Raw genomic sequence first — 23,081 nt, 5'->3', positions numbered from 1 at the left:
GGAAATGTCCAGTGATAATTTCCACCTGTGAATCCTGCGCACAGTAAACGCCATTTGTTATTGGTCAAACCAAGTCCAGGGCCTGCTTCTCTAGTAGTCAGTGAAGGTGAGGCAGACGCTCAAAGAGGGAGTTTATATTGTAACTGGCTGTAGGGAGCAGTTCCTCAAGCTATCTCCAAACGCCCAACCTGTTCCTGGTATTTATAGGTTCAAGATATAAGCACATGCAAATCATTCCTCCCATGCTCAATCAGCATCAATCATTTGCTGGTGAATAACAATCCTGAATTCCTTCAAGTACTCATTCCTCAAATAGATCTCCCTCTGACACTGCACTCAAGCAGGTTGTTCTCATTTAGAGGTTGTTCTTAATGTTGAAATTGCTGCAGTCCTGCTAAACCTTAAACCGACTTATTATCATCCCTTCTCCATTCTATTGCCAGATTTGGGCACCCAGGCACACACGCCTGGTGTGGTTTTCAAGCTGCTGGGTCTGGGACTTGAACCACACAATGGGTTGTATGGAATCCACCTTCCTTAACCACCACTCACCAGCTGATCTGGATCTCGTATTTCTTACCCCAAGTTTCTTCAATGAATCCATTAAATAGAGCTGGGATTTTTATCACCACTCTTAATTCACAGCATTTTAATATCTTAATCTATGTACATGCATTGATATTACTGGGGTGTTTTTTTTTTTTTTTTTTTTTTTACTTAATTCTATTTCAGCCTTGTTTTCTGTCAGCATGAAGAAAAATGGCTTCCACCTCACCTCTGCATTAGAAAGATAAAGAAAGTATATCAAGCTGGCAGAAGCTACATCCTACCAGAATCCTAGCTGCAAGCGGGTAGTGAAATTTAAGGAAAGGAGCCAATTCAACTACTGCACATAAATACATTGACATTTTTCTAAGGAAATTTAAAGTTAACGATGAATTCCATCCTTTCGATTAAAGCAGTTAACTTCAAATAATACAATTTATTTCCAAATGATTCCTATTCTAACATGTCTAATATACTTATTTAGAATTTTATTTTCCTTTCATTTAAACCTCTTGAGGCAAATATGTGAATATTTACGGTTTAGCCAGCAAGTAATCCTTATAGTAATTATTTTTCTCACAATTGCTCCTTTCTTTACTGCTCTGAGCTTATTTTCTTTCTAAATTGTTTTTATTTTTATACATATATGCTATTTTTTATTTCAGTCATGATCTAGAGATAGTAAGCCATTTAAATTTTATTATTTGAAAACATCTTTAGTTTACAATCACCCTTCAAAGATAATTGAACTAGAATACCTGTCTAGCTTGGGACATATTTTTTCTAATGAACTGAAGGCATTATTCTACTCATACTGCATCTATTACTACTATTGGCATATCATTCTAAAAAAATCCTCTCATCGTCCTTTTAAAAAATGTATTTAATTGTATTTACTTATTATAATATTTATCATAATATTCTCAATTTGTTACAGGGCACATGTGCTCACCAGAGAGAGATGAAGAGATAGGGAGGGAGAGAGAAGGAGGAACCTGAGAAAGGCTGCCAGGTCTGGCTCCCTGTGGTCATGGTTGGCCAAAGGGAGCCCATGGTACCCACTAGTCCTTTCCTTCTTGTTTTACTTGTCTGTGAATTTTTTACATTATGACTAACATGTGCTAAAGGTAAATAGATCTATATGTGTCTGTTTATATATATGTTATATATGCATAATAAATATATGTGTAATATATAATATGTTACATAGATAATAAATATGTAATATAATATATATAATATATGTTATATGTATAAACAAACACATATAGATCTATTTACATTTCTATATTATTTTACATATTTATATATTATATATTTATGCATTTATATACATATACATATATATGAACTGTATTTCTAGGTCAAAATATCTTCATTCATTCTAACAAACCATACCTTCATTCCCTGTAGGAAATTCATAGCCATTTGAAATAATTATTGTTACTCAAAAACTCTTTAATTCTTTTTTAAATTTGCCAGAGGGCATGTGTGCTCATTGGAGAGGGACAGAAAGAGAGAGAGAGAGAGGGAAGAGAGAGAAAGTGGGAAAGCACCCCCTATGGGGAAGGATCACATTGCCATCTTTTTTCTCCGTTTCTCCTTCCTTCTTCTCCTTCCTTCGGGTGTTTGGGCATGCACACACAGGCATCCAGTGTGTTTTCAGGCCGTTGGGTTCAGCACTCAATTCTTGTACTTGGCCATGTGAGATCCAGATGCTCCACCATGCCATGGGCTGGCCCGTCTCTCTATATTCCACTTCTTATACTTGTAAGAGGCATAAGTTAGATATTCTCAAGCTAGCCTTTATATTTCGTTTATTTTTCATATATTCTATCTATATCTCTTTGTGGTAAATTATAAATGACTCCCTCGAATTTGTTTTATACCTCATCAATTTTCTTTTTTGAGAAAAAGAAGATTTAGCCCATATTATTCATTTTAATGATCATTACTTTTTTCTGTAGAATTCATATTTACTTCTTTTTTATATGGTTGTCTTTTTTTAAAAACTAAATTTTGGGTGATATATGACATAAAAATAAAACTACATATACGGTTTAAATTCTATGTCTTTCATAACTTATTAAAACTTTATTTATATTTGGATTGTCATGCAATGTTTGTTTAATTTCTGTTTTTTTAAAATTTTTTTAAATTTTTTTTAGAGGTTTTTGCTGTGGGCCGTGTGCACTCGCCAGAAAGATAGACAGAAAGCGAGAAATCACCCCCCAGGGGGTATGGCCATGCCACAATCCCTTCTCTTCCATTCTCCTTTCGGGATCTTGGGCACGCATGCACACGCGCCCAGCGTGAGTTTAAGCCACCAGGTCTGGGACTCAAACCATGATTGACTATGTGGGAGTCCAGCAATATAGCCATTATTCTAACTGCTGGTCCCATGGTTGTCTTTTCAAATATCTTATTTTTTACTTCGATTATATTCGTTCTTATTTTTCCTTTCTGTGAACACTGTAAGTGTACTTATTATAAAGATACTTGAAAATTATGCTACAATCCTAGGACACAATCGTGCCCCTTTTCTGATTGTTCATTTTATTTCATAGTAGGTTTTTTTTATTTTTTTAAATTTATTCATTTTATTCATTCATCCATTTTAATTTGACCAGAGATAGAGAAAGTGAGAAAGTCACCCGGTCTGGGACTCGAACTGTGGTCAGCCATGTACAGTGCCTTAACCACCATGCCACCTTCTGGCCCCGAATTTCATAGTAGTTTAGTTCCCTGTATGCTGTATATATTTTAGAGATATTATCTCTAGTTTTAGTTATATTTCTTCGGAAACCCAGAGAATGGTTATGCAGTTCAGAATGCTGATCTGGGGACCAGCAGTTAGCGCAATGGCTATGTCTCTGGACTTCCATATAGTCGACCGACGGCGGTTCATGTCTCTGACCCAGTGGCTTAAAACTCACGCTGGGCGCGTGTGCATGTGTGCCCAAGATCCTGAGAGGAGAATGGAGGAGAAGGGATTGGGCGTGGCCATCCCCCCTGGGGGATGATTTCTTGCTTTCTGTTTGTCTCTCTCTGTCTGGCGAGCGCACGCGCCCTATAGCAACAAACTCCTTAAAAAAAAAAAAAAAAAAAAGAATGCCGATCTGTAGAAACTTTCAAATGACAGTTTTACACTTACTTACCTCTCTGTAAGATTCTATAGGTTTTGTTGATTCAAAACTAGTTTTTATAATAATTCCTTCTTGGATAATAAAAATTTGAATTTGTACTCCCAAATAATACAGGCTTTGGTTTTTCATTTCTTTCCATTCACCATTCCAGGCAGGTAGTGAACATGCTTGCCAAATCTCTAGGTCAGTAAGCCTAATAATTTCAATTCTATTCCTGGGGAAGAAGAATCCATCATTGTTTTAGTCTTACATAGAAGGGTAGTTTCACTACTATTGCACATAGAAGGAAGCCCCCAACTAGTTTTCCTATGAGTGTCTTGAAAGGTCAACAAATATTTGTATAGCCATTTCTGATGTTCCCTGAAGAATATTTATTTTCCTTTGGAAGAATATTAGAATACTAGAGAGAACTGCATTTAAAAGATATTTATTTAAGTGTTATATCAATACAGAAATATATGCTTATGAGAAATGAGTGACTTCAAAAATTCAACATGCCCTTATAACCAGCAGTCTGATAACTAGCACTTTTCCTTTATTCACAGTCATGGTTGTGTGTGTGCATGTGTGTGTGTACACACATTTTATGATGCCCGAGAATTTCTTTTTCTCCATGTCTTGTACCCAAGCATTCCATTTTGTTTTTTAAAGTGCAAATGTTGTATTCACTTTTTCTGTGTGCGTGTGTGTGTGTGTGTCTGTGTCTGTGTACGTGTGTGTACATATGTGTGATGGCAGGGAGTTTCTGACCTCCATTTAATTCAGTACATTGCCTAAATTTCCCCAACTCCTCACATACCTGTTTGTTTTCTTATTGACTCTGAAAGAACACAATCCGACTTCTAATTATGAATGTCTATGCCTGGCCTTAAATTTTTCAGAATTTTAGATCTCATCACATTTGAGTTTCTGACGAATTGCCAGAGATTCTTGTTCTACTGTTTTGGGAATTTTCTGTGACAAATAGAAAATCCTACTGGGTGAGAGATGCTTCAAATGCCAGCTCTTCTTAACTATATTAGAATTATGAGAAAAGTGTGGGACTGTGAAATTTTATCTGGTGGACCTTTATCTTTCCCCTAAAGAGACACTTGATCGTTGCTCCTAAATTTGAGTAATACTGACATATTTGACATAGAATGGATAAGTCTAAAGATGTTGCTAAATGTGATGAGGTTCTTCCAGTGTGTAGTCTGCATGCACACATCTGCATGGAATTATTGCTGATTCTCTTTTCTTTTTACTTTAAAAAAAAAAACTGAGATTAACTCTCAAACTACTATATCCTGAAACAATTTAATGTTGACACTTTAGTTTCTTTTTCTTTATTTCTTTATCTCTTCATTAATAACTGAAAATAAAATGATTGTTAAAATAATGTAAGTTTGGACATGCAGGTGGCATGATGATTAAGGAACTGGATGCAACGTGGTTAACTCAGCAGTTTGAGTGCCAGAACAAGTGGCTTAAAAATCAGTGGGCCCATGTGCATGCATACCCATAATTCCAAGACAAGAATGGAGGAGAAGGGATTGCAAAATGTCCATCACCTGTAGGGAGTGATTTCTCACTTTCCCCTTCTCTCTCTCTCTGTCTCTCTCCAATAACCACACATGCCCTATGGCAAGAATTTAAAATAAAATCAGATAAGCTCTTCTTTAAACACCAGATGCATTTATTTAAATTAATATTATAGTTTGACTTATCCTTAAAATGAAGTAGGTTTATATGTTTTCATATCACCTTTAAACATTCCTTTTCTTTAAGTATTACTTAGGGGAATTTCAGAATAATGAATTAGATAATATTCTTCTGGCTCAAATGTCATTACAACACTATTACAAATTATTACCTAAATTTCACCATAAGATTTGACATTTTTGTTTATCTATTTTTAAAGTCTAGAAACTAACTTTTATTTTTCTGATTATTGAAAATATTATAATGTTAAATAACTGTTAAGAGAAGCACTAATAAACTGACTACATCATTTAAATCTACATATGCATTACAATAACTTGATTAGTCTTTTAGACATACCAATGCCAGGGTGGTAGAATTTGGGGGAGTGAGTTTTAGTAACCAGTATTATTGAACTACTCTTGGATTCTGAAGGTAACTCAGTTAGATATGTGAATTTCATTGACTACTTACTTTTATTGTTGTATACTTGTATAAGTTATAACCAATGAGAAAATCCCAAATGGGTGAAAAAAAAAAGTACTAATAATTTGGACAGAGTACTGTAAAATCTCAAGAAAATGAAGCTTATTGAGACTAGCAGATGGCGTAATGGTTATGTTGCTGGACTCCCATGTAGTCAACCAGAGCTTGACTTCTGGATCGAGAGGCTTGAAACTCATGACAGGTGCATGTGCATGCATGCCCAAAATCCTGAGATGAGAATGGTGGAAAAAGGATTGTGGCATGGCTATTCCCCCTGGGGGCGGGGGAGGTATTATTTCTCACTTTCTTGTTTTCTGTCTCTCTGTCTTTCCAGTGAGCACGTGTGTCCTATAGCAAAAAAATCTCTCTCTAAAGAAGAAAATAGAGCTTATGAGAAAAAGCAATAAAATATAAATATTCACTAAAAATTCTAAGAGATATTAGTGTGAAGCTAAAATACAAAAGGAGATATAATGGGAATAGTTATTTTCAGATAAAATATCAGTTTAAGTATTTCCACAAAAGCAAATTATTCCCAATTTAAGGAATATTTGTACATTGTCAGTGAGTAGATTTTTAGATATATTTTTATTTGGAGAGATGATGACTATGGTCAATATTATTGATCATACTCACACATTAATTGTCCAGGAAGTTTGCTTCAAGGACTTCTAGCAGGCAAAGGGTGTTTCTTTGTTTCATTTTTGTTATTTACTTAACCCTAATGTTGATAAATGTTGAGCTTCAATATGATTAACAATGTTGAGTTAAACATTTACATATATAAAGCCTAGACTCCTTTCCCAGCAATTTATTTAGATTAGATCATGAGCTATAAAATAATGACTATGAGAAATAAACATTTTCAAGACTTAAATATTCTGACAAAATTGATTCCCAGAAGTGGTGTATCATTGATTAATTATAAGTAGGCTTGACTTGTGTGTGTGTGTGTGTGTGTGTGTGTGTGCGTGTAGTTTTTTGTTTTTGTTTTTAGTTTGTTACAGGATGCACACACTGGCTGGAGAGAGACGGGTGGGGATAGAATAAGAAATCACCCTCACCAACAGGGGGTTGGTCTTGCTGCAATCCCTTCTCCTCCTCTCTCCTCTTGGGATTTTGGGCACATATGATGTGATGTGAATTTCAAGCTGCTGAGTCTGGGACTCAAACCATCAAGTGGGCCATGTGAGATCCAGCTGCCTTAACCTCTATGTCACCTGCTGACCCATGCTTGACTTTTTAAAGTTTTTGTTTATTTCTTTGTACCTCGTTAACTAGTACAATAGCACTAAAGCATTTTTTGATTGAAGCAAAGTAAAAATAATGGCACACTCTCGATGGCATCAGTTTGCACTTGTATCTCAACCCATCTAGTGTAGCTCTATACAAGCTCCTGCATTTTCTACAACTTTATACCTACATTTATAAAGTTGGATAATCATATTACTTACATGTATGTTTATAAATCTTTGTGATCATTAATTTCCAGAGCTTCTTTATACAAGTAATGATATCTTTTTCAAATCACTATATTTGCATCTTTTTTCCATTATTTATATCACTTAATATTTTTCTTGCTCTTAGTATTGATGCATCCAATTAGTCTCTTTCTCTTTCCTCAAAAATCTAACTTCCATTTGATCACCTCTCACCTGCATAGCAGTTGCCATCCTCCCTACCTGTTGTTCCATTTTGCCTGGGATACCAAGTGGTCATCTTAAATGTCTCTGCTTTCATTTTTGTTCCCCTCGAGTCTCTTCAAAGAGAGAACAAAATTTAATTTTTAAATATCTCATATTATGTCAGTACTTTCTCAAAACCTTCTAATGGCTTCCATTGAACTTGGAATAACTTCAATTTTTGTATTAGTTTGTATAGAACCCATCCATGAAGATAGTCAACACAGTCCTACATTATCTGGCCAAGTTCTTGCTCTAACCATTCTTCTTCACCCTGCTGATGTCACTCTGATATCCTTATTTCTTCTTAAATACTCTCTCTTTCCTCTGCTTATAATGCTTTATCCTAGTTATTAAAATGACTTGCTTCCTCCTTTTTCCATGCCTTTTCTGAAATGTTATAGCCTCAGAGATGACTTTTTAATCACTTGATCTAAAACATTACCCTGTCACTCACTTACTCATTGAAATTGTTTCCTGATAGCACTTAACTGCAGTAGAAAATTGTACTTCTGTCTTTTCCTCTAAGATGAGGTCAGGGATTTTTTTTTTTTCTTTAATGTTCACTGCTGTACCCTCGTAAACTGGCATACATAGGCTTGCAATAAATGTGTCTTGAATAAATAAACTAGTGCATGAATGAATACAGTAGTGAAAACTTCCTGAACAGCATTAAATAATACTAGTGTTAGTTTGTGTTTCAGTTACCAATTTCCACATAACCAAATACTCAAACCTAGAGGCTCAAAACATTAGCTATCTAAATTTGGGCAGAAACCAGCAAGGTTATCGCTGTGTCAGCTGCAGTAGCTTGAGTCTCTGGGCTTCAACAGTCTACATTCTCACACCTGTATCTCTTGCTATAGATGTTCGCTGTTTCCTTGGGCATCAGCTGAATTTGAGAACGGAACACAAAAATATTGCCATTCTGTGGGTGCTTGGCTTCTTTACAGCATGATGACAGGATTCCGTGTAAGATAAAGAGAACGGTCAAAAAAGTGTACTGCATTGTATTATGTGTGTCTCAATATCACGCACTGTCACTGACCTATACTATTCATCAAAACAGGTGACTAAGGGAACCAGCAGTTAGTGTAATGGCTATGTCGCTGGACTCCCATGTAGTGGGCCGCGGTTCACGTCCCCAGACCCAGTGGCTTAAAACTCACGCCGGTCACGTGTGCGTGCGTGCCCAAGATCCTGAGAGGAGAATGGAGGAGAAGGGATTGCGGCGTGACCATCCCTCCTGGGGGGTGACTTCTCACTTTCTGTCTCTATGTCTCTCTCTGTCTGTCTGGCGAGTGTACGCACCCTATAGCGAAAAACCTCTCAAAAAAAAAAAAAATAACAAACAAACAAACAAAAAACAAGTGACTAAGTCTGGTCTGTATTCAAGAGAGATATTAGACTTTAATTTTTAATGAAAAGAATGTCAAATAATTTGGTGTTTTTGTTTTGTTTTCGATAGGGCACATGTACTCGCCAGAGAGACAGAGAGACAGAAAGCAAGAATTCACCCCCACCCCTGGGGAAGATGGCCACACCACAATTCCTTTTCCTCCATTCTCCTCTCTGCATGCATGCACATGCACCTGGTATGATTCTTAGCTACTGGTCCGAACCATGAGGGAATCTAGTGAGGTTACCATTACGCCATCTGCTGGTCACTTGCTGACATATTTTAAAACCATTAGAGATTGTAGTGTTATTTTACTCCTCCTTTTTGTTTTTGGCTGTGTGCTCTCACCAGAGAGAGAGTAGGGAAAGGAAAGTGAGATATTCTCCCCCACACAGGGAGGATGGCCACACTGCAATCCCTTCTTCTTCATTCTCTTCTTGGGATTTCAGGCATGCATGCACATGCTTCTGGTGTAATTTTCAAGTTGTGGGTCTGGGTCTCTACCTACATAGTTGGCCATGTGGGATCCAGTGCCTTAACCACCACTTTACCTGCTGGTCCTTAGTCCTTGTTTTAATAGAATTGTCTCTAGGATTTTTTGTTTTTTGGTTTTTGGTTTTTTTTGGAGAGATTTTCACTGTAGGGCGCGTGCACTCGCCTGACAGACAGAGAGAGACATAGAGACAGAAAGCGAGAAATCACCCCCCAGGGGGGATGGTCACACCGCAATCCCTTTTCCTCCATTCTCCTCCTGGGATCTTGGGCACGCACGCACACGCGCCCGGCGTAAGTTTTAAGCCACCGGGTCCGGGACACGAACCGCGGTCGACTACGTGGGAGTCCAGCGACATAGCCATTACGCTAACTGCTGGTTCCCTAGGGTTTTTATATTATATATATTTCCTTTGCAACAAAAGCAAAGATAAGATTGATAGGCCAAATTATGAAAAATGAATTAATGGATATGAAAATTTTTATATATAAAAGACTTAACTTTCATGCTTCATCCAAAAAAAAGTGAAACTAAATAGCTATTGACACATATTAACTTTGTAAAAATTAAAATATTTCAAATATTTTGAATACAATGATACAGCAACTTGTTAAGTATAATATATTAACTGTAATTTGTACTCGCTAGGCCACCATGTGTATTGGCTCTTTTTCCTTTAAATCAATTTTACTGTTATCTTGATAGCATCTATGAGTTTATCAGACCTAGGCATGTTTTCAGTGATGGCAAATTTCATATCTAAAAAAATCCTTCTCTTGCCAAAACAAAAATATTTACCTGCTTGTTGATTTGATGATGACCTATTCTTGGAGCTAAGAGTACTAATACTTGGTACTCCTCTTCCAAAAGTGAACCCTTCTTTCAGCATAGTAAATACAAACAAAATTAAAGTTATTGGTATTTTAGCAATGAAAAGAAATAACAATTTATGCTTCTATCACTAAATATTGGGTAGTTTATTCACATAAGATATTTGGAGACAATATTAATTTTCATTCAACCTAATTTTGCTCATCCAGCATTGGCTACTTTTTGAAAACTACCACAGTCCCATTTTAGTTCTACCATGCAGATTTATTAGGTTTTACGCAGGGTTTACGTGTTGTAATTGTACATATAAGAATGAAAAGCAAGCTTGGAAATATTTGGAAATGTTACTTCTCTTTAGGGATAAGCAGATTCATTATACAAGAAGTATGTTTAGATTTACTAGTTTATCTCTTTATGAAAGGAGAAAATATTAAAAAAGTAAATTTATTACAGTAAACATTGAATTGCAGAAACAAAAAAATGAAAATTCAGTCACTTAATTAGACCCAGAACAAAGAAACTATAATCAGCAGACCTACTACAAATCAGCAGACCTAATGTAAGACTAACATTATTTCATTTACTATTCTCGCTAACTGTAGATAATTTAAGATGTAGTTATGTTTTCACAATGGATATAACGAATAGTCTAAAAGTGTATTGCAAGTATCTTTCATGATACTTCCTTATTACATTCTCAGAAAACAATAGAAAATTCATAATATTGAAAGATAGATTTGATTTTCTCAGGAGATCAAATAACGCTTGTCTTTCTTTTGAGTAGTTCAAGGGGGACTTCTATTATAAAAAGAGATCTTTTATCATTAATTTTTAACAGGCAAAGGATGTATATTTTTGAAAAGCTGTCATGATTTTACCTTCAAAATCTTTTTCCTTCTCAAATATTAAAGGTATTTGCAGATCCTTAAACCTGTTTGTCTACTTAGCCAAGTTAAATTAAAATGCAAGATGATAATCTATTGTTAGATTATTTTTCCAATATTGACAATCAGTTCTGTTCTATAATGAACTTTTCCCTGTGCTAGCTACTTCAAATCTTTTTATCCTCTACCCATAGGATTGAACATGATTATGAAAGATAAACCTGAGTAATAAAAGATGAAAAGAGGTTATGACATTCTTATTAAACAGAAAAGGCAACTTCTTTTGATTCTAATCTTATAGTTACCAGCATTATTAGAATGTTATTAGAAGTACAGGAAATAGGCATATTTATTCATAAGTCCTGCTCTCATAAATTATAGTTCCTGAAGAGTAAAACTTTGACAAAACTAGTGCATTATGACTTTTCTCTTTTTCTTATAAAATATATAGTGGAAATTCTACTTTTTTTTTTCTCTAGAAAATGTTTAAAACAAATATTTGGTCAGAAGTAAACTGAGATATTATTAAAAATTGCTAATATTTTCCAAGGAGTTAAAGTAATGGGAGAGAAGAAAATTAATATTCCTTGATTATTTCTTCTTTTTTCTTTCTTACAGTTTACTGTTTTTCATTTTATTCTTCCAAGAAACATGAGGAGAGGTTAAAGTAGCTATTTGTAGGCAACAGATTCTAAACTAGATAGTTTAAATAGAAAAGGATTTGTTAAGTGATAGAGGGAACTCCTTAAATCACTGAGAGAGAGAAAGGGACTCTAGGCTCAGATTCCGGGATTATAGAAATGAGCCACTGCAGATCCATTGGCAAGAACTTGCAAACTCAAGGCACTGCTAATAAAGCTGCGCACTCCACAGTGTCCCTTTGTGTGACAAACTAGAAATGACTAAAATCAGAAAGTCTTCTGAAAAATTAAGATGTCCTTAGGATAGTCAGCGGTCTATAATTATGCTCTTCTGATTGTATTACTCAATCGTTAAGTGAGCCTATCATGAGTGAGTCCAATTACAGAAACCCAGTATCACAGGTGGTGTGCAAGCTACGACATAATGTAGGAATTAGAACTGGAGTCCAGCATACATATGCCTGAAGGGGGGTTCAGTGAGTATTGTACAACATGTTAGTTGTAGCCAGCAAACCTCCATCCTCAAACTTCTTGGTTGCTCAGTGCCAGTAAAAACCCTATTCCAGTTACTATTGCAGAGAAACAAATTATCCCAAAGCTTAGCAGCTTTACCCAAACATTATATTTTTCTCAGATTTCTCACTTGGGTCTGTCTGCAGCTGCAGTCAGATATTAGCTAGAGTTGTATTCATCTGAGTACAGCTGGATACTGGACACAGCAAACTCACGTCGTTGGCACTTGGGACATCTGTTGTAGAGGAAGACCCCTGACTAAAGTGACCTCTCCATGTAACCAGGGCTGGTTTACACTATGGAAGCTCAGGGCTTAGGCATCAAGTCTGTAAGGAAGATGTTCCATCACTCTTTTTAATTAGTATTATTTATACATTCAACCACTATACATCATTTAGATTGTAAAGAGATTTTATCCAGCATGTTATATGCCACACACCAGGTGAGTTGAGAATACTATACATGCATCATTAAAAGGCAAATTGTCCCACAAATGTCTTACTTCTCCATTTTTTCCCAAATTTCCCTTCCTGCATTCTTCCCATCTCCTACTCTCCTTCCATTTTGTTCCCAGTGTCCATAACACTTTTCAATGCTTTTATGTCCTACAGCCTTTCAGTCTCTACCATAGAGTGTAGACAGTCAATATATATGTATTTTTTTTCAAGAAAGGCAGTTTTAGCTTTAATAAATCAAAATTAAAAATTATTAAGAGAACATTGCTTAAGACTTAAAGCCAGGAAGCAGGTTAGGATTTTGTTCAAATAGTAGTTACCTGGATCTGTCGACAATTCAAAAGAAGACAGAAATACTTATCTCTAGGCTACAAAGCATAGAAAAAGATCAGTATTGTTTTAGTTAAAGCCATTAAATTTTATTTCATCAGTTTAGTCTCATGTGCTTAATCTAACTTCTGTTGTGGTCCAAGGTTTCTATTTAAATTCTGGAAGATAATATTCAACTCTGGACTTGTCCCAACTATTAAGCTGGCCCTTTTCTTAGATGTTTTTTAATTCTTATTTCTGTGTGTCTGACTTTAGATTTCTTGATATAAGACTTCTTTCAGAACTTCTTGGAGAACTGGTCAAATGTCAGTAAATTGCTTCAGGTTTTGCTTATCTGAGAATGTTCTTGTCTTCTCTTCCCATATGAAGGATAATCTTTCAGGTATAGTATTCTTGATTGAAATTGTTTTTCACTCAGCACTTTGAATATATTTTCCCATTCTTTCTTTCTTTGCATTGTTTCCAATGAGAGATCCTCTGTTAGCCTGATGGGATATTCTTTGTAGGTAACTTGTCATTTCTCTCTTGCCAGTCCGAGTACCTTGTCTTTGTCTGTGATTTTGGTCGATCTAGCTATAATGTGTCTTGGAGAAACTCTTCTTGGGTTGATTCTATTTGGGGTCTTATGTATTCCTTGGGTCTGGATCTTTGAATGCCTCTTTAGGTTTGAAAAGTTTTCTTCCAGGATTTCATGGAATAGATTATCAATGCCCTTATTAGTCTCTTCACCTTCTGAGATCCCAATTATCTTGATGTTTGGATGTGTAATGCTATCTAGTATTTTGCATATATTATTCTCATTTTTGGACTATTTTCTCAGTCTTTGTGGGGGATTTTTCTAGGCCAGTGATTCTGTTTTATACATCCTGAGATTCAATCTTCTGTATGCTCTAGTCTGCTTTCAATATTTTCAAGGGATATTTTTATTTCCTGTATTACAGCCTTCATCTCTAAGAGTTCAGTTTGATTCTTTTTTATGATGTGTATTTTCTCTTTCAGATTGTGCAAGAACTTCCTCACCTCCTGGAACTACTTGGCTCTATTTTTCTGCCTCTTCTGGAGTTCATTGTCTCTCTTCTCTTGCATCTCTGTTATCTTTTTCACTATGAGTATTCTAAATTCTTAATCAGACATTTCCATGATTTCTATTGAACTGTGTGCATGAAGAGAAGGTATATTTTCTTTTGGAAGGGAAGGCATTATCTTGGTTTCTCATGTTTATTGTGACTTTATGGTGATTTCTAGTCATCTGATAGGTTATACGCATCTTCCAAATTTCTAGAAGTGCAATCTGAACATCCAGGGGTGTGCAGGAGGAGGGTGATCTGCAATTTCTTTGCCATTCCATTTTTATCCCTTTGCACAGAAGATTTAAGGAATATTGAGGAATATGTTTTCCCTAATAGTATTTGTATGTTTGACTATGGTTCCCTTAGATCTAGACACTCAGTGATGAGGGGAAAAAAAAAAAAGAATACATGGGACCAGTAGTTAGCATAATGGCTATGTCACTGAACTCCCATGTAGTTGAATGCACTTTGAGTCCTGGACCTGGTGGCTTAAACTCATGCTGGGTGTGTGCATGTGTGGTTGCCCAAGATTCCAAGAGGATAATGGAGGAGAAGGAGTTGCTGTGTGTCCATCCTCTTGGGGGGTGATTTCTCGCTATCTCTCTTGTGAGTGCATGCACCCTGTAGCAAAATCCTCTCCAAAAAAAAAAAAAAGAAAGAATACAAAAACAGAGAAAGAGAAAGAGAGAGCGAGAGGAAAAAAGAGAAAAACAACCAAAAAAATTTTAATAAAAACAAAAAATAAAAATCGCTACAATGGAAGAGTCTTCCTCTGAAAGCCTACCCCTTGCCTCTCCTAGAGGGGAGGGGAAAAGGGGATTATTAGCAAGATAAAGGAGGATCTGAAAGCCAAGAGAATACTTAACCTTAAAAAAAATTTTTAAAGAAAAAATTACAAAAAAATGAGAAGACAGAAAGAGACAGAGAGAAGAATAGAGGGGGTGCCCTACCACTCGAGACTGGGGGCTGGAGGCTGAATTATCAGTAGACAATCTTCATTTCTCTTATTCCCTGAAAGCACTAGTTCAATGTTCCATCACTGTTTATGATATTGTCCTAAAAAGCACAGACCATTGCTTCTGACATAGTCTATTAGTCTCAACAGTCCCCCAAACTTAGTTTCAAATTAAGAGTTGTAATTTGCACATCTCAGTGATATTTTCTCAACAGTTTGAACAATACAGTAACTTTTCATCTGCACTTAACTTACAAGTAAAAACGAATTAATCCATGAAATTTTGTTATTTGAGTAATACTGCTATCTAAAGGGAAGAATACATCTTCTACTGCAAGGGGGAAACTCAGTATTCCTAAGTAACTGGATGTATCTTTCAGTTGAAAAGGGAAAAATGAAAACTACATATTCAAAATATCTCTAGGTCTCAACTATCTATCAATCTCTTTCTTGCCTATCTATTTAAATAAACAATGAAAGAGAAAATTACAGGTAAGTTCAGACATCTTCATTTCTTTACGAGTTCTAAAGACTTGGTTGATATTTATATGGAGTATTTTCCAATACTTATTGCATGTTCTTTTTATCTTTTCTTAACACCTCAACTTGTCAATATACTTTATTTGGAGGTCAGGGGGCAGTTACTAAAATTTATGTTCCTGATAGTTGAGAGCTCCAGTTGTCCTGCCAAGTTGTGTATTCCTGGCATACCATTGCACATAGTGGCATTATGATGTCCTCAAGATGATCCATTGATAGCTGATAATTCTACTTCCTTTCTTAATTTTGTTGCTATTAACAAATTAAGCCTTGATTTAAAGATCAAGCACCAAGGCCAACAGGTGGTGTAGTAGTTAAGGCAATGGAGTCCCATATGTCTGACCAAGTTTTAGTGCTGGACCTGGCAGCTTGAAATTCATAATGGGTGAGTTTCTTGAAATTAACTCTGGTGGGGTTGTGGGATGATTTCTCACGTTCTGTCTTTTGCAAGCACATGTGCCCTATAACAAAAATCTATTAGAGAGAGAGAGAGAAAGAATGAAAACAAAAAAGGACCAAGTGCCAAAGCAATAAAAATAATGCCATCTTTTAGAATACTGTCCTGGTGGCAGACATTTAGAATTGCTTGGTGACAGTTTTAATTTTTTGCTTTCCCAATCTCATTCTTAAGTTTCTGGGAAAAAAAATGCCACCCTTGAGAACCAAATTATCTTAAAATATAACAATAAACTTGAAGGGATGAGAAGCAAAAATCATATCATTTCTTAATATTTCATAAGATTTCAAATTTCTACAATTATAAGAGTACCCACTAGTAATTGCATCTTTTAGCACAAGAACATATAGATTCTGGCAAAAAGAGTATAACTCCCCAATGTATAAAACTCTTGAGGTACAAGTCCTCATCCCCATAGATTTGAGTCTAGTTGACTCTCCAGTAGTCTGTTCTCCCATTTTGTAAGTTCAGAGGCTTCTCTAGATAAAGAATTCCAGCAAAAGTCAGTTACCTAATTTACTTTTTGGTTAAAAATGAATTTTTTTTAATTTGTATTATTTATTTAATTTATTTGTCATATTCTTTTTTTTTTCCTTACAGGGCATGCATGCTCACCAGAAAGAGCAAAAGAGAGAAAAAAAACAAGTGAGAAAAAAGCCACCAAGTCTGGTACTCAAACCATAGTTGGCCATGTGAGAGTTCAGTGCCACTTAACTGCTATGACACTTGTTGACCTCAAAAATGAATTTATTAATCAGAATAAATGTGTATGACTACTTTCTGATGAATAAAGCATTTAGCAAATCAGTGAAAGGGGTACAATGGGTTCAAACAGAAGGTACTAAGTCATTGGGAGAGTCATGATAATCAGAATAAATGTGTATGACTACTTTCTGATGAATAAAGCATTTAGCAAATCAGTGAAAGGGGTACAAATGGGTTCAAACAGGAGGTACTAAGTCATTGAGAAAGTCATGATCTATTCTCGTGCATACTGTCATGACTTTCTTGATGATCCAAAATAATTATTTCTAAACAAATATTTATTAGAGTCAGGAAAAATGATTAAACTCTGTCTAAAAACAAAAATATCCAAAACAACCATTCTGGTACGAGGTGGCTCACTAACTCTTAGGCTATGGCACTCTACTGATTGCTCTCTGCAATGTGCAGATTGGACATTTTTGCAAGGCCAGTATTAGATATGCTATAGTGTGAGAATGTCCATGCATAGTCTCTATACTTGACACCCTATCCATTCTGTGTATTAATCCATTATACTGTGGTGGGTGCGGAAAGAAGCCGATTGAACTCTTAGGACAGGGTACCTGACCCATCCAGTTATTGACAGATTCCACCATAGAATAGTCACATCAACTGTTATTCTCACTTGTCAGCCTCATTGGTGAGGTCTATCACATTTGTTTTCCACAATCTTCTGTGTAATCAATATTTAAATCTCCTTCTTTCCAAATTCCTTATAGTTTAGAAAAACCATTGCTATGAATCATCACATATTTATACTGTCAGTATAAATCCTTTGAATGCAAATGGAAAATGATATGTAATTCTGGAAGTTTTATGTATGAACAGGATTTGATTTTCTCACTCTCTCCCCAGCTATCCAGTTCATTTCAACATTGTATTTCTGGATCAATTTATTTTCCTTAGGGAAATATTATCCTAATGAGAATATAAATGTGAGATCAGCAACAGGTGGCAGGAGTGATCACACAGGGAATTAAAGAGCTGTTTAATCTGAGTCTTTGAATTTCTTGCACTCGATTGCAAGAAAATGCTCCGAGTGTGATTGGCTTTTTGACTCCTGGATGAAGTTGCATCGAATTTACAACAGGAAGTTCAGGACTTACAGTCACTTGTTCCATCATCAAGCATTCAATATCTACCATGGCACAATAACAAGCTAAGACTTATTTCTGGTCACTAGAAGGAGCGTAGCATTGCTTCAAAACCTAAGCAGCCTCTGCTCTGACTTGCCTGCTGAGCTTGTGATCGGCTTCATGAATCATCCTGACTAGACAGGGTTTTTAAGCATCATCGCACTCAGCAGCTAATGTGCTAGGTGGAAGCAATCCTTGAGTAGTTCAAGTCTGAGCCAGCTGGAAAGCCTTTGCTTGCTTGGTCCAACTTAAAGCTGGCAGTCTGATGAGCTACTTAGTAAATGTGTCAGAGTGATACAATTAAATATGATATCTGCTCCCGACAGAATTCAAAGTAGCCCAACAACCATTGTGCCTCTTTCACAGTAATAGTGAGAGTAAGTTGTCCTTTCTGGAGGAGGTACCCTAACATGGCTAGAACTATAGGTACCAAAAGCTATCAGGCATCTGTGGTATTATAGGATATCATGCTCATATTCTGGTATCCATCAGCTGCTAGTTCCTTAACAATAGATCATATCAGCAATAGGACATCATGGCACAAGCGTGGCATGTCCTGTGATGTGATAAGGTATTAATGGACTAAATTACAATCCAGAAGCAGAGTGGGCAGTAGCCCTAAACAAAGCAATGGAGATTTACTGGTATACCTCCTGAAGAAAGCATAATGCTTTCTCTGCTACTCAATTTTAAGGAATAAAACACGTAATATTTAACAGATCAGTAGCTGTCCAATAGGTCTTAGGAGCCATGTCAATTTTTTTTTCAAAAAATTGAAATAGAAATAAATGGTCATCACCTCATTAAGTTTGGGTTAATCCTCTATTATTGGAGGAGAGTCATTTTTTCTTCTGCACAGGTTAAAAGGTAAGATAAATATGTTATGACAGAGGCTATTTCTCTTTCCTCTTGGATGTCTTTGATAAGAACCCTACATTTCATAAAGCCTCCAGGGATTTATTATTGCTTTTGATTTACTGTTTTAGTAAGGACAGGGAGCTCCAAAGGCTTCTAATTAGTTTGCTAACCAGTAGCTCTCACTCCACAGGGTTCTGTGGAGCTTTTGCCAGTGTCAGAACATTTATAATCTAACCACACCCTCATGAACTGGGGAGATAATCACAATTGGGATACATAAACAGAGTGGACTGTATCACCTGATCCTCATCAGCTCACATTCTGATCAATGGAATTCTAGATTCAAGAGAACAGGATTAGTTTAGAGCCACTGTTGAATTACTTTAGAGAAGTCTATATAATTTTCTCTTTCCATTGTAAGTTGCTTCAGTAAATCAAAACAGATCTCTTGAGGAAAGACTGAGGAAAAAGACGACGTGTACACTTCAGATGTCTGTGTACAATCTTTTAATCAAATATATAGCTTTCCCTTCAAAAGGCAAAGTTTATTTTTTTATTTTATTTTTTATTTTATTTATTTATTTATTTATTTTTGTGGAGAGGTTTTTGCTATAGGGCGCGTGCGCTCGCAAGACAGAGAGAGACATGGAGACAGAAAGCAAGAAATCACCCTCCCAGAGGGGATGGTCACACCGCAATCCCTTCTCCTGGGATCTTGGGCACACATGCACACGTGCCCAGCGTGAGTTTTAAGCCACTGGGTCCGGGACGCGAACCGCATTTGACTATGTGGGAGTCCAGCGACATAGCCATTACGCTAACTGCTGGTTCCCAAAAGGGAAAGTTTATTTTGAAGAGAAATTCAAGTATGGGAATTTGGTAAGGTACAATAATACTCCATCTGAGAATTCAATTCAGGATTCTCTCTTCACCAGAGCCAGAGAAGTATTTTTGGTTAAGTTAATAAATGGACTAAGACTTCTTGGAGATTATATGATGTACCAGCAACTGGCAAACTCTCTGTTGGTCAGACCATTCTCATTCCATTCTGTTGGTGCCTGGTTTGATTAATATAGCCTCTGTGGTAAATTGTGGTTCAGTGTTGTATTTTCACCTTTGCAATCATGAGAATTCTTTCATTACCACTGAAACCAGAGAATGTATACCAGCAGAAGTTTCTCACTTTTATTCTCTCTCACAGAAGACAGGCACTAAAAGTACACTACAGGCCAGTTGGGGGGCATGGCGGTTAAGGTGACCAGATCCCATATGGCCAACCACAGTTTGAGTCCTAGACCTGGTAGCTTGAGAAACACGCTGTGTGCATGCACATGCATGCTAAAAATCCTAAAAGAAAAGAGAAATGGGGAAGGGATTGAAGCATAACTGTCCACCATGGCAGGTGCGTCCTCTTCCTCCTCCCCTCAACCTACGTGTCTCTCTCTGGCAAGTGCACATGCCCTCTGATAAATTAAAGAGAAAAAGGTACATATCTAAAGTGTGTAATCTCCATTTACCAATAACATTCTTAGTGGCTTATCTAACTTTAGTGAACATACTAAGAGTGTAAATAAATGAATATCCTATAGTAATGTTCTCCCGTACACTTATCTCCAAGATCTCGCCGATCATCAAGTGTGTATTAGTCCTTCATAATGGCCTAGACATTTCTCTACCTCCTCTCCCACATGACTACTTGCAAATTAGAGACTGGGATGCTCATTTGATTGGTACAACTTCACTTGCAGATTTAAGGTAACCTATAATTCATAGGCTCATTCACAATGTCTCTGTCTTAAAATGGGATATTGAGAGAAGCAATCTATAGTGCCTAGCAGAGGCAGTTACTATCATTCCGTATCACAAGCGTAATCATGGAGATCTGAAAAAATATATATGAATGCAATCATCTTTAGGAAAAAATCAAGTGATGCCATTCAATTTTAAGTTCGAAACCCTGTTCCAACACACTGTTCTATCACCAATTCCTCTTCAGTAACTGCTGCCAGTATGTTTCCAGTTGACTAAATCAAAACTTTGGCTTACTTTTGCCATTTTCGCCAGATTAAAGCCATTCCTAAGATCTAATGATTTCATAATGAGCATTTTTAAATTTGCTTTAAATCTGTCCAAATCTAAGTTCAGTTTGCTACCAAAAGACACAGGAAACACCTATGACTTCATGTAGGTGATGAGCCTGAGTAGACTTCACCTAATACACCAGCTGTTACCACCTGGATCAATTTAGCCAATCTCTCCATTGTATTCATCTCTCCTGAAACTGTGCAATTTCTTCCATAGTGAATGCATTTTCCATTACCACGGATATTTCATGATACTTAGTAGTTACAATGTGAAACAAACTTACCTCTACAGAATGCACACTACTTGTTTCAGTCACATCTTCCATCTCACACAGAATTTACTGGGGATTAGGGTAGATGAGATTGTTTGAACAATTCTCTTTGAGTAAACCAGCTAGTACCTTAATAATGTAAATCCTCCTATCTTTAAGATCCTCAGTTGGACTTTAGGTTAAAACATTTTCCTCTATCCCCTCTCCTTTATAACCACTTTGCTTTGTACCCTCAAGCCAGAGCCTTCTTTCTTCTTTTATTACCCTCCTTTGGTTTTTTGATTTCCACTCATTAACTTTTAGTATTGTCCTACTCTAGTTTGCCAAGGATATAGAACAGACTTGGCCCACTTCTGTAGGTCAAGCAATCAAACACTAGCAAGTCGATCCTTCTTCAGGCTTCTCTGACTGTCGTTTTGCTAATAGTCACTAGCATTCTGCCTTATCTTCTCTTTTTTGAGGGTTATTTCCAGCGGTCATCACCCTCTACATTATTAGTGCCATGCCAGACATGGAGGAGGATGATAAAATAAAATACTTTCTTATATACGCCTAATTAAATATTTCTATTTTTAAACTATTATTCTTATACCAAATTTCTATAGAGGCTCGACCCAAATTCCATTTAAGCACTTTGACTGGAAATGGTCTAATGCATTTAACAATTCTTGTACCATGTATACTTAGTGCTTTTAAAGGTAATCCTGATGAAGGAATGGGGGTGCCGAATGTGGAATGGCAGTAAAGCATGATGCTCTACAAGGCTGAGCGATGTGGGAAAGCTCTTTGTATGTGGAGATCTCCTAGTGGCACATACCCATGATTTGGGACAGGCGCATGCTCATGATCTGGGACAGGCTAGGGGTGGATTACTATGTTGAGACTTTGTTGAACTTAAAATTAAAAAAAAAAAAAAAATCCTGGGACCAGCAGTTGGAGTAATGGCTATGTTGCTGGACTCCCACGTTGTCGACCACAGTTGGAGTCCTGGACCTGGTGGCTCTAATTCATGCTGGGCACATATGCGTGTGTGCTCAAGATCCTGAGAGGAGAATGGATGAGAAGGGATTGCAGCGTGGCCATCCACCCTGGGGGGATTTCTCGCTTTCTATCTCTCTGTCTCTGTCTTTGGTGAGCACATGCACCCTACAGCAAGAACCTCTCAAAAAAAAAAAAAAATCCTGATGGTTGTATTATCTTTTTATATGTAGATGTCTTATTTCCACTATAGACTATAAATGTCCTAAAATAAAATGTCACATATAGCATTATCTTCTACTTCTAATATGACCCAGCACAATAGCATTTAGAAACTTGATGGCTGAAAGTTCTTTTTACCTATTTGTAGGGAAGTTTCAAAAGCTAAACTTTAAAAAATTGTATGTTTATTTTAAACTTGATTCTCAAACAACTTAAAAATGTGGTCTGTACAATATAAATCCTTTTTATTTATGTGGGCAAACTTTTCAGAATTGGTAACATATCAATAAGCCCTTTCAATAAATCTCACAATTTAAACATTACTTTTAGAATAATGTGATTTAACTGTGTAATAATGCTTTTTGTATCTCAGATAAGGTGTCAGTTGAGTTGCTAAGTTATTATGAATTGTGGTACAGAATCCCCTGTAGCTGGGTGATTCTCCTGTCTCCCTCCACCCACCCATGGAACTCAACTGCTCAAGTATAATCACAGTCGTCTGAAGGAAATAGGTAAGTGAATTCATCTGTGGAAACAATTTTATTTATTGATTTATTTATGTAAAGTTTTTGCCATAAGGTACATGCACTCACCTGAGAGGAGAGAAACAGAGCCAGGGAAAGTGAGAAATCACTCCCCTGGATGATGGCCATGCAGC

Source organism: Tupaia chinensis, unplaced genomic scaffold, assembly GCF_000334495.1.
Source record: "Tupaia chinensis unplaced genomic scaffold, TupChi_1.0 Scaffold000370_1, whole genome shotgun sequence".
Classification (NCBI taxonomy): domain Eukaryota; kingdom Metazoa; phylum Chordata; class Mammalia; order Scandentia; family Tupaiidae; genus Tupaia; species Tupaia belangeri.
This window is presented reverse-complemented; position numbering follows the sequence as displayed.